The sequence below is a fragment of the Saimiri boliviensis genome, chromosome 9 (assembly GCF_048565385.1).
Source record: "Saimiri boliviensis isolate mSaiBol1 chromosome 9, mSaiBol1.pri, whole genome shotgun sequence".
Taxonomy (NCBI): Eukaryota; Metazoa; Chordata; class Mammalia; order Primates; family Cebidae; genus Saimiri; species Saimiri boliviensis.
This window is the reverse complement of record NC_133457.1, coordinates 13,721,997-13,734,573: the sequence shown is the minus strand read 5'-3', so window position 1 is coordinate 13,734,573 and position 12,577 is coordinate 13,721,997. Positions and strand designations below refer to the sequence as shown.

The window sequence follows — 12,577 nt, the reverse complement described above, 5'->3', positions numbered from 1 at the left end:
TTGTTGATGTCACGAATTTTACATTAGGTTCAAATTTTCAAATTACACCCCACAGGAAAATACATTCTCAAACACTAGAGGAGATTGTTCCAATTGTGGTACCTTAAGATAACTACATTCCTCAGGAGAAACCAAGCTGGAACTTGAAATGTTCCAGTGAGGTCACAGGGTCAGGCTATCAAAGCCGTGGATGGAGGTTGTGCCAGCCTGACCACTTGCTTCAGGATTGCCTGCACTGCCAGCAAGGGAAACTCCTCTCCTAAGAACTTGACTTAGACTTCATTTTAAAGCTCATATTTCTTTAGTAGAGTAGCCTTAGTTCAAAAGTGAAGACATTATATACAATTTAAAAAGTTTAATCAAGCATTTCTTTGGCATTAGTTGAACCCTAAGAATGAACACACAATGATGGATGAAGTTTATTATGGTGAGCCCTTTTACTCATACCAGTGACCAGTTCTTATTCCTCCCCCATCCCAAGGCTGTTGACATCTTGTTCAAGGAGTTCTTTTTTTGTTTCTGGGTTGGTGCAGTGCTGAGATGCTGAAACTGAATTGATGGTCATTTATGCCACAGCTGGTCTTCTCTGGGTTATTGAGTGATAGTTTGGACATGTGCTCAGTGCTTTGAGTTCTAAGTAGCTGATGGAGTCGTGTGTGATGTAATAACATGACATTTTTCTAAATGTGATGATATTGTTCTGAAGGATGACAGTTTATATAGTGCATTCAGGTCCAAAAGAGCTGGCATTGTATATTAAGTTTAATTAGGTAAATGCAGTTTCAAATATTTTATTGTGGTGTTTATTGCCATGGACTTAGTGATAAATATAAATAGAAAGAGAACCAATAATTGTCAATAATTTGAGGGGTCATTTTTGGTCCCAAATGATTTTCTTTTTAAGACAGGCTCTTGTTCTCTCATTCAGGCTAGAGTGCAGTGGAGCTTGCCCAGGCTGGAGTACAGTGGTGCGATCTAGGCTCACTGCAGCCTCTGCCTCCTGGGTTCAAGCAGTTGTCCTGCCTCAGCCTCCTGAGTAGCTGGGATGATAGGCACATGCCACCACACCCAGCTAATTTTTATATTTTTTTTTTGTAGAGACAGGGTTTCACCATATTGGCCAGGCTGGTCTTGAACTCCTGACTTCAAGTGTTCTGCCTGCCTTGGCCTCTTGCAGTCCTGAGATTACAGGCCTGAGCCACCATGCCTGGCCCCACATGATTTATAAACTAAACTATGTTTATAAATATATACACATACACATACGGTATATGATGAGTATAACTGTGGTTATTAAAAATATGAAATAAGAGCTAGGCTTGCCTAATATCTGAGGAAAGCTAGGTGAAAAAGACCCTGAAACGGCCAGTCACGGTGGCTCACGCGTGTAATCCCAGCACTTTGGGAAGCCAAGGTGGGTGGATCACGTGAGGTCAGAAGTTCGAGACCAGCCCGACCAACATGGAGAAACCCCATCTCTACTAAAAATGCAAAATTAGCCAGGCGTGGTGGCACATGCCTGTAATACCAGCTACCCAGGAGGCCGAGGCAGAAGAATCGCTTGAACCTGGGAGGTGGAGGTTTCCGTGAGCCAAGATTGAGCCATTGCACTCCAGCCTGGGCAAAAAGAGCAAAATTGTCTCAAAAAAAAAGGAAGAAAAACACCCCAAAACAAAAGCAAAAGAAAAAAATTCCTTTTGTACATTGTGTTTTGAATGATTGGAGTAGCTCAGAATTACCTGTGAATGAGGGCAAAAGTAGAAGTTAGCCTTGGACTTAGAGAAAGTTGCTGTGCTCTCTCTGCCCATCCCCCAATCACTCTCCAATCCAAAGCAGAGTGCATCTTCATTTCACTTTGGGTAGTCAATGAAAATGACAGCTGAAAAAAAAAGTTTAAGCCTGGCCTGATCTGATGGCCTGATCCCTGGAAGTTTCTTGGCCAAGTGACTAAGAGAGTTTAAGAATTTGTCAGTGACTATTGTCTTTCAGGATAAGCAATCTGCCAAGTGTTCTCTGAATTTCTTTCTTTCTATTTTTTTTTGAGATGGAGTCTCGCTCTGTCACCAGGCTGGAGTGCAGTGGTGCAATCTTGGCTCACTGCAACCTCTGACTCGCTAGTTCAAACGATTCTCCTGCCTCAGCCCCTCAGCCTCCTGAGTAGCTGGGAGTACAGGCCCTCACTGCCATGCCCAGGATTTTTTTGTATTTTTTGTAGATCCAGGGTTTCATGTTGGCCAGGCTGATCTTGATCTGCTGGCCTTGTGATTTATCCACTTTGGCTTCCCGAAGTGCTGGGATTCCAGGTGTGAGCCACCACACCCGGCCCTTTTAAAAAATTTTTTATTTGACCGGGGTAGAGATGGGATCTCACTATTTGCCTAGGCCAGTCTCAAACTCCTGGATTCAAGTGATTCTCCTGCCTTGGCCTCCCAAAATGCTGGGATTACAGGCATGAGGCACTATGCCTAGCCAGAAGAAGAATCTTTTTCTTGACTTTGTTGGGAGTTGAGGGCTTTATACATCAGAAATGAAAGGTTTTAAGAATGACAAGGGTCAATTTTATTTTGTTTTGTTTTTGACTAGAAAACTGAGGCCAGGGAAGGATGACCATGTGACTTTGGGAAAGTCATGTGGTTATTTTCTCTATTTTTTTTTTTTTTTTTTTTTAGACAGAGTCTCACTCTGTCGCCCAGGCTGGAGTGCAATGGCTCAATCTCGGCTTACTGGAACTTCCACCTCCTGGGTTCAAGCGATTCTCCTGCCTCAGCTTCCTGAGTAGCTGGGATTACAGGCACGTGCCACCATGCCTGACTAATTTTTTGTAGTTTTAGTAGAGACAGGGTTTCACCATGTTGGTCAGGCTGGTCTTGAACTCCCAACCTCATGATCTGCCCACCTTGGACTCCCAAAGTGCTGGGATTACAGGTGTGAGCCACCATGCCCGGCTATCATGTGGTTATTTAATGGTCGACCCTGGACTGAACCTCTAATCTATTGCTGTCTACTTAGGGAACAGTTTTCCTTTTTCCCACCCCAACCGTTCGCCCATGTCACCTTCTTAGCTAGCAATGAACTTAATGGGAAACAGAGCCTGGACATCTAAGAAGCCTTTTGTCATTTTCTCAGGTAAGATTGTTCCGGCGTACATGATCTAATCACTTTCTGGAACCTCCTAAAGGCACCTTTGCCAAACATTCACACCTTTCCTGTGATGTTCAGGTCTCCTGTGGTATTCAGATATTCCTTTAGAGTAACAATGACCAGGGTGTGGTGGTGCCCACCTGCAGCCCCTATCACCCCCAACATGTCTCTAAATAAACATTTTTTAAAAATTAGAGTAACAAGGGAGCAGATTGAATGTTAAAACACCTGGCCTCTGAAAACCACTGTGTTCATTCATTATTGCTGTCCCCTAAATCTCCTGGATCAGGCTGCGGTGTGGAGACGTTGGGCAACCTGGCACACTGAGTACTGATCACATTAAATTCTTAAAAGGTCTCTGATTATAAATAGAATACGTGCTTTTTGTACATAAATCAGAAAATGGGGAATTATAAAGAAGAAACTTACCTAGCTTCAGTAAAATTTCCCGTCTTTACTCTATTGCAAACATTCTTGTAAAAAACTTTCATTTGAATAACGTGATTTTATAAGAAAAAAGATTTTATCCTACTCTTAAATACAATTCCGAATATAACATTTGGCTGCTACTTCTAATTTTTAGTGACAATTTTAGTGTTTTGTCTTTTCTGAAATGTGTGATAGAATATTATTTTTGTCCAAGTGATCCATGCACTTGATAACAAATCCAATATACAGGAGGACATTTGTTGAAAAACGGTGGTTACCTTCACCTCCTCAAGGCTCACAGAGGGAACCTTTTAATTTTTTTCAACTGTTTCTATTCAGTTCTTAGATTGGTACCTTCTTAAGCCTAAGTACTGTGCTTTTACCACCATGTTTTGATTTATCAACTTTTAGCACCTGATACAAAAGTGAGACTGTAGCTCTGTAAGCTAGTTTTCTTTCTTCTCTCCAAAGTTTGCTGTTTCAATATTTTAAGTTTTGTCTGTTAGGTCACCTTTTTTTTTTTTTTTTTTTTTTTGGAGATGGAGTTTCGCTCTTGTTACCCAGGCTGGAGTGCAATGGCACGATCTTGGCTCACCAAAACCTCTGCCTCCTGGGTTCATGCAATTCTCCTGCCTCAGCCTCCCAAGTAGCTGGGACAACAGGCATGTGCCACCATGCCCAGCTAATTTTTGTATTTTTAGTAGAGACAGGGTTTCACCATGTTGACCAGATGGTCTCGATTTCCTGACCTCGCGATCCACCCACCTCGGCCTCCCAAAGTGCTGGGATTATAGGCGTGAGCCACCGCGCCTGGCCTTAGGTCACCTTTTTTTAAAAATCAACTTTTTTTTTTGGAGACAGGGTCTCTCTCTGTCACTCAGACTGGAGTGCAATGGCATTGGTAGCTCACTGCAGCCTCAAACTCGGGCTCTAGTGATCCTCCCACCTCAGCTTCCTGAATAACTATGACTATAGGTATGCACCATCATGTTTGGCTAATTTAACTTTTTGTAGAGACAGGGTCTCCTATGCTTCCCAGGCTATTCTCAAACTCCTGGCCACAAGTGATCCTCCCACCTTGGCTTCCTAAAACACTAGGATTACAGGTGTGAGCCACCACACCTGGATTTTGTCAACTTTTGATAGTATTTCTTGATTCCTTATGCTGTATGTCAAAAACATTTGGATTGCAACTAGTTCTGTCGTTCAGTTTTTGACATTGTTGCTTTCACATTGCCAAAGTGCTGAGCCCATACCATCTTATTCATAAGTGATATTTTTTTCCTTAAGAGATTCCCTCCCTTTTTAAAAATTTATTTTTTATTGCATTTTAGGTTTTGGGGTACACGTGAAGAACATGCAAGATTGTTGCATAGGTACACACATGGCAGTGTGATTTGCTGCCTTCCTCCCCTTCACCTATATCTGGCATTTCTCCCATGCTATCTCTCCCCAACTCCCCACCCCCCACTGTCCCTCCCCTATTTCCTCCCAACAGACCCCAGTGTGTGATGCTCCCCTCCCTGTGCCCATGTGTTCTCATTGTTCAACACCCGCCTATGAGTGAGAAAATGCGGTGTTTGATTTTCTGTTCTTGTGTCAGTTTGCTGAGAATGATGGTTTCCAGGTTCATCCATGTCCCTACAAAGGACACGAACTCATTGTTTTTGACGGCTGCATAATATTCCATGGTGTATATGTGCCACATTTTCCCTGTCCAGTCTATCATCGATGGGCATTTGGGTTGGTTCCAGGTCTTTGCTATTGTAAACTGTGCTGCAATGAACATTCGTGTGCATGTGTCCTTGTAGTAGAACGATTTATAATCCTTTGGATATATACCCAGTAATGGGATTGCTGGGTCAAATGGAATTTCTGTTTCTAGGTTCTTGAGGAATCGCCACACTGTCTTCCACAATGGTTGAACTAATTTACACTCCCACCAACAGTGTAAAAGTGTTCCTATTTCTCCACATCCTTTCCAGCATCTGTTGTCTCCAGATTTTTTAATGATCGCCATTCTAACTGGCGTGAGATGGTATCTCAATGTTGTTTTGATTTGCATTTCTCTAATGATGAGTGATGATGAGCATTTTTTCATGTGTTTGTTGGCCTCATGTATATCTTCTTTTGTAAAGTGTCTATTCATATCCTTCGCCCACTTTTGAATGAGCTTGTTTGTTTTTTTCTTGTAGATCTGTTTCAGTTCTTTGTAAATTCTGGGTATCAGCCCTTTGTCAGATGGGTAGACTGCAAAAATTTTTTCCCATTCTCTTGGTTGCCAATTCATTCTAATCACTGTTTCTTTTGCCGTGCAGAAGCTGTGGAATTTGATTAGGTTGCATTTGTCTATTTTGGCTTTTGTTGCCAATGCTTTTGGTGTTTTGGTCATGAAGTCCTTGCCTACGCCTATGTCCTGAATGGTTTTGCTAGATTTTCTTCTAGGGTTTTTATGGTGTGAAGTCTTGTGTTTAAGTCTTTAATCCATCTGGAGTTAATTTTGGTGTAAGGTGTTAGGAAGGGGTCCAGTTTCTGCTTTCTGCCCACGGCTAGCCAGTTTTCCCAACACCATTTATTAAACAGGGAATCCTTTCCCCATTGCTTGTTTTTGTCAGGTTTGTCAAAGATCAGATGGTTGTAGATACGTTGTGTTGCCTCCGAGGCCTCTGTTCTGTTCCATTGGTCTATATGTCTGTTTTGGTACCAGTACTGTGCTGTTTTGATTACTGCAGCCTTGTAGTATAGTTTGAAGTCCAGTAGTGTAATGCCTCCTGCTTTGTTCTTTTTGCTTAGAATTGTCTTGGCTATGTGGGCTCTCTTTTGGTTCCATAGGAAGTTTAAGGTGTTTTTTTCCATTTCTGTGAAGAAGGTCATTGGTAGCTTGATGGGGATAGCATGGATTCTGTAAATTACTTTGGGCAGTATGGCCATTTTCACGATATTGATTCTTCCTAACCATGAACATGGAATGTTTCTCTATCTGTTTGTGTCCTTTCTTATTTCATTGAGCAGTGGTTTGTAGTTCTCCTTGAAGAGGTCCTTTACATTCCTTGTTAGTTGTGTTGCCAGGTATTTTATTCTCTTTGTAGCAATTGTGAATGGCAGTTCATTCTTGATTTGACTCTCTTTAAGTCTGTTATTGATGTATAGGAATGCTTGTGATTTTTGCACATTGATTTTGTATCCTTAGACTTTGCCGAAGTTGCTTATCAGTTTCAGGAGATTTTGGACTGAGAGGATGGGGTCTTCTAGATAAGCAATCATGTCATCTGCAAATAGAGACATTTTGACTTCCTCCTTTCTTATTTGAATACCCTTTATTTCTTTTTCTTGCCTGATGGCTCTGGCTCGTAAATGATTCTTAAAGTTGAAAATCCATAGGCAGCATTTACATGACTACAATTCTGTGAAATTATTCATTGCCTTGTGTGTTAGGATTGGATTTTAGACCTGCACTATGGGTCTGGTGTTAGGATTCCTGGGCCAGACAAAAGGACGATATATCTGGCTCCAAGTCAAATGTGTTTGTTTTGTTTGTTTGTTTTCCCACTCTTCCTCAGTTATTTAAATTTGTGTTACCTTTTAGGTTTTTTTCACATTTGGACCATGACTTTCTTAATTTTTTTCCCTAGTATTTCTGGTTGCCTTTTAATGTGTTTATGCATTATATGCCATTATTATGATCTCAGAAGTTTTCAGGCTCTCAATCTTGTCTACCCTATCAAGTCTTCTTTCCCTAAGCTTTATGCCAAGATTCCTTTCTCATTCTGTGCCCTTCTGAACTGATTGTTCACTAGGCCCACAACAGAGCTGTCATTCTGGGACTTCTTTCCATGGCTGGAAGTGCTGTTTCCTTTTCTCATGTCTTTCTATTTTATTGGTTTATCCCCTCATTTCGCTGCAGTACATGCTTGAGTAACTTCTTAAGAAATGATTTGTAGGAAGTAAGTTTTTCAAGTTCTTTTCTATCTGAACGTATTTACTTAAAAATTGTTCTGACTCTGGCTTGTTTTTTCTGTTTTTATTTGAATGACAGTATTATGTAGTTGTTTTCATAAGGGCCTTTTGTCATTCAAAAAATATTGTCTGCTTTCTCAGTTGTTTGTAATGTGAAGATAGTGATACCTGTTGTGTGGTGGTTTGAAAGATGAGCATATTTAAAGCATCTGGCACACAGGAGATGTATAGTACAAGTTAATTCTTGCTTCCCCTTTGCTCTCTCCCAATACACAGTCTGCTTACCCAGCCAAAATCAAAGCAGAAACCATGGCAATAGGGTCACGTGGTTTAAAAAAATTTTTTTTTTATTATTTATTTAGTTATTTATTTTTAATTTTTCTTTCTGGGTCAGGTGGTTTTTGACTCTGGGTTACAGCTGTGGCTCTGAATGACAACCTGTATCTGGAGTTGAAAATCAGTTTTAATTTTAAGGACTCAGAGTACACTTTCCCCGTTAAAAGAAACCTAAATAGGAGTGCTCACTGTGAGTACCCATTTGCTTCAGCATCTTGGGCAGGGGATACCCAACTCCATCTGAGAAGTGCGTAGTTTTTATGATTGGAATCTAGATTGTCACTATAAATTGGGCTGTTTTTGTGTGTGGGATGGGGAAGGAAGAGGAAATAGAGAAGGGGGAGAGATGAGCAGGAAAGGTAATTGACATTTGTTGATGACCTGCTGTATGCCAACAAGGCAGAGAGTTCTAGCGCTTCCCAGAGAGATAACAACAGAATTATATGCATATGGAACTTTTTCGTAGTCCTAGATGTTTTTACATGTATTATTTCTTATAACCCTCACAGTGATCTCATGAAAAGGTATATATTATTACCTCATTTTACTGTTGAGTAAACTGAGGTTCAGTGAGGTTAAGTAAATGTCCTGGGGTCATCTAACAAGTGAGTTTAGAATTCGAGGATTCCAAAACCTATGTTCCTATCTTTATGCCATGCTGTCTCATGCCAATTATGTAGCCCATAAGTAGGTCTTATAATTATGTATCCTTGGTGATCACATAACTGTGGTGGTGGAGTGGTGGATGGATCTCTAGAGTCTGCTTCTGAACTGAGTCTGGGTGATCCCATTTGGAACTGTCATTGATGGTGAGATAGGGATGATGGAAGAAAACCCAAATATACCAGAAATGGGTAGTACACCTCTAGTGCATATTTGCATTTTATTCCTATCAAGAGTTCTGCCAAGGTGACTCACTCCAGTAATCCCATCCCTTTGGGTGGCCGAGGTGGGAGGATTACTTGAGGCCAAGAATTTGAGACAAGCCTGGGGAACATAGCCAGACTCTGTCTCTACCAAAAAAAATCTTTTTTTTTTTTTTTTGAGACGGAGTTTCACTGTTGTCAACCAGGCTGGAGTGCAATGGCTTAATCTCGGCTCACTGCAACCTCCTCCTCCGGGGTTCAACTGATTCTCCTGCCTCAGCCTCCCAAGTATCTGTGATTACAGGCACCTGCCACCACACCTGGCTAATTTTTGTATTTTTAGTAGAGACAGGGTTTCACCATGTTGGCCAGGCTGGTCTTGCATTCCTGACCTCAGGTGAGCCGCCCACGTCGGCCTCCCAAAGTGCTGGGTTTACAGGAGTGAGCTGCTGCACCAGGCCAAAAATTTTTTTAAAAATTAGCCAGGCGGCCAGGCGCGGTGGCTCACGCCTGTAATCCCAGCACTTTGGGAGGCCGAGGCGGGTGGATCACGAGGTCAAGAGATCGAGACCATCCTGGTCCACATGGTGAAACCCCGTCTCTACTAAAAATACAAAAAAATTAGCTGGGCATGGTGGCGCGTGCCTGTAATCCCAGCTACTCAGGAGGCTGAGGCAGGAGAATTGCCTGAACCCGGGAGGCGGAGGTTGCGGTGAGCCGAGATCGCGCCATTGCACTCCAGCCTGGGTAACGAGAGCGAAACTCCGTCTCAAAAGAAAAAAAAAAAAAAAAAAATTAGCCAGGCATGGTGGTATGTACCTGTAATCCAAGCTACTTGGGAGGTTGAGGCAGGAGGATTGCTTGAGGCCAGCAGTTCAAGATTATAGTGAGCTGTGTTTCTGCCACTGTTTGGTCAATAGAGTGAGACCCCATCTCTGAAAAAATAGATTTCCACTGTGAATAAATTAACATCATTTTACAGTGAACACAGGCATTCCAGTGGGAGAATCCTTTAGCTGTAGTTCAGTATCAGAAGTCTGGAGTTTTTACTAAATGGTTTCTTTGGGAGCTAATAGTCTTCTCCCCCCCCCCCCCCCCTTTGGGTTATTTTCTTTAGAAATGAAGTGGACACAGTAATTGCTAAAAATCTCAGCCCAGAATTCTCCATAATGTCTCCGTAAAAGTCACATCAGGATAAAAAGTGGGCTTGTGGCGGGTCTTAGATCATATGAATTTCTTTCAGCTTACTCTTTCTTTGCAAGCTCTCTTTCCTGTACTTATGATGTTCACTTGCTCAGTGCTCTCAGGAGAAGAAGTGAAATAAAAAAACATTAAAGTGCTGAGCCCAGTGCCTGGCACAAACACCACTGTCGAAAGTTCATTCCTGTTATTGTTCCGGGTTTAGGTGGTGAAGGGGGCTGCAATCTTCCAAGGCCTTGCCTTTGTGCCACCTGAAAGATCTTTAGCCAATTCAGCTGATTTACAACTAAAAATCATTGAACTCGGCTGGGCATGGTGGCTCACTCCTGTAATCCCAGCACTTTGGGAGGCCAAGGCAGGTGAATTACCTGATCTGGGGAGTTCGAGACCAGCCTGACCAACATGGAGAAACTCCATCCCTACTAAAAATACAAAATTAGCCAGGTGTGGTGGTACGTGCCTGTAATCCCAGCTACTCAGGAGGCTGAGGCAGGAGAATCCCTTGAACCCAGGAGACAGAGGTTGTGGTGAGCCGAGATCACACCAGTTGCACTCCGGCCTGGGCAACAAGAGCGAAACTCTGTCTAAAAAAAAAATAATAATTGAACTCCTGTGTGTGTTAGCAACATGAGTATGTCCTAAAAGAAGAAGTGTGTGTCTGGCTTTATCACTGAAGGCAGCTGACAGAATCTGGAGAAAGAAGGGGAACACGGACAAACCAGGCAAGAGAGCTGGTTTCAACCTGTGATTCTAGAACCTTGAGCAGCTGCCTTCCACCTTGGTTTGCTGGAAGCCTTTGTAAGGTGTATCTAAGTCAGTCATTTCTAATATGGCTACAGGTCTGAAACTTGCAGCTGTACGGGATGTCTGTCAGTTTCTCCCATTGGCTGTGCTCCTTCTGGCCTCAGGAACTTGGCACAAGCTCTTTCCTGTGCCTGGAACATTATTTCCCTGCTTTTTGCCTGCTTAACTCCTCCACTACCTTCAGATATCAGCTTAGATGCCACATCCTACAGGAACTGTTCCCGACTTGCAGCCCCCACTCTGGTTTAGATGCTCCTGTTCCTCCTCCCATAGGCCCTTCTCTTTCCCCAGTCATTGCTCCACTCCCATATTACTGTTTTTTCCTTTTTTTTTTTTTTTTTTTTTGAGACGAAGTTTTGCTCTTGTTGCCCAGGCTGGAGTGCAATGGCACAACCTCGGCTCATCGCAACATCTGCCTCCAGGGTTCAAGAGATTATCTTACCTCCGCCTCCCAAGTAGCTGGGATTACAGGCATGTGCCAATTTTGTATTAGTAGAGATGGGGTTTCTCCATGCTGGTCAGGCTGGTCTTGAACTCCCAACCTCAGGTGATCCATCTGCCTCAGCCTCCCAAAGTGCAGGGATTATAGGAATGAGCCATGGCACCTGGCCTGTTTTTTTCTTTACCTCACTGTAACCTCCATCAGGACAAGAGCCATGTTAATCTTGCTTGGCATTGTATAACTTGAGCACAGTGCCTGGCACATAGTAGGTGTTCAAAAGGAATCCTGTATTATTTACTTTTAGTCATTTTCATTCTAAGCTTGTACCCTGGAATTTGTAAGAGTCTGACATGCTTGGAAATGGCATTCCATCCTATCTGTGCCCCTTTGACTGCAAGATTAATGTCAGAGCTCCAGATACTAAATTCAGTGGATAAGGGCTGGGTGTTCAGAGAAGTCTCATAAAGGTGCTTGAACATAAATGGAACTTTGAAAAAATGGGAAAAATATAGGTAGGTGTGCAGACAAGTCTTCCAGGAAAAAAGGGATGAGAAGAGAGGTATAGAGGCAGAAATGCTGAGGGTGTGTTTTTCAGACTAAGAGGAGCCTGTACTGACTTGTATTAAAACGTAGGTGTTGGTTGGTAGATGATTATGCATCCTATTCTTCAGTTAGGGTGGGCTCATTGACCTTTTGCTAGTAAATGTCAACTTTCTCACCCCATCGTTTTGAGATGCACCAGTCCTAGCTTTATCTGACTGTAGCATAAGACCCCACCATTGGGCTGAGTGTGGTGGTTCACGCCTGTAATCCCAGCACTTTGGGAGGCTGAGGCAGATGGACCAGGAGTTTGAGACCAGCCTGACCAACATGGTGGTGAAACCCCGTTTCTACTAAAAATGCAAAAATTAATTCAGTGTGGTGGTGTGCACCTGTAATCCTAGCTACTCGGGAGGCTGAGGCAGGAGAATCACTTGAACCCAGGAGGCGGAGGTTGCATTGAGCTGAGATCGTGCCATTGCACTCCAGCCTGAGCGACAGAGAGTCCATCTCAAAAAAAAAAAAAAAAAAAAAAAAAGAAAGAAAAAAAGACCCCACCATTGTCATCTATGTTGAGATCTTCCTGGTTGTTTATAGAACTAAGCATTTCATACTGACTTAAAAGAGCCTGGGAATGATAGTCTTTCTATCTGTTTATTCATAGCTCCATCCTATACTTAATTTAGCAAGTACAGTTTTAAAATTGTGGGTGGTCTTTACTTCCCAAGTAAGTGGGATACCAGGCTACCCTTGACTTGGGACCACCCCTGCTGGATCTATCATTTCTGCTTGTAAATGAATAGTTGTTGGGTCTGCTTATTCCTAGAATATTCTCTTGTGGTTTGGGTAGTTTCTTAGTTCC

At 42.5% G+C, this 12,577-nt stretch overlaps 1 protein-coding gene across 4 annotated transcripts in view; it reads left to right on the top strand.

Annotated features, from left to right (window-relative positions):
• WWTR1 (WW domain containing transcription regulator 1) overlaps nt 1–12,577 on the top strand; it is a 233,783-nt gene that overhangs the window by 77,731 nt on the left and 143,475 nt on the right. The gene's annotated exons all lie outside the window — the stretch shown is intronic.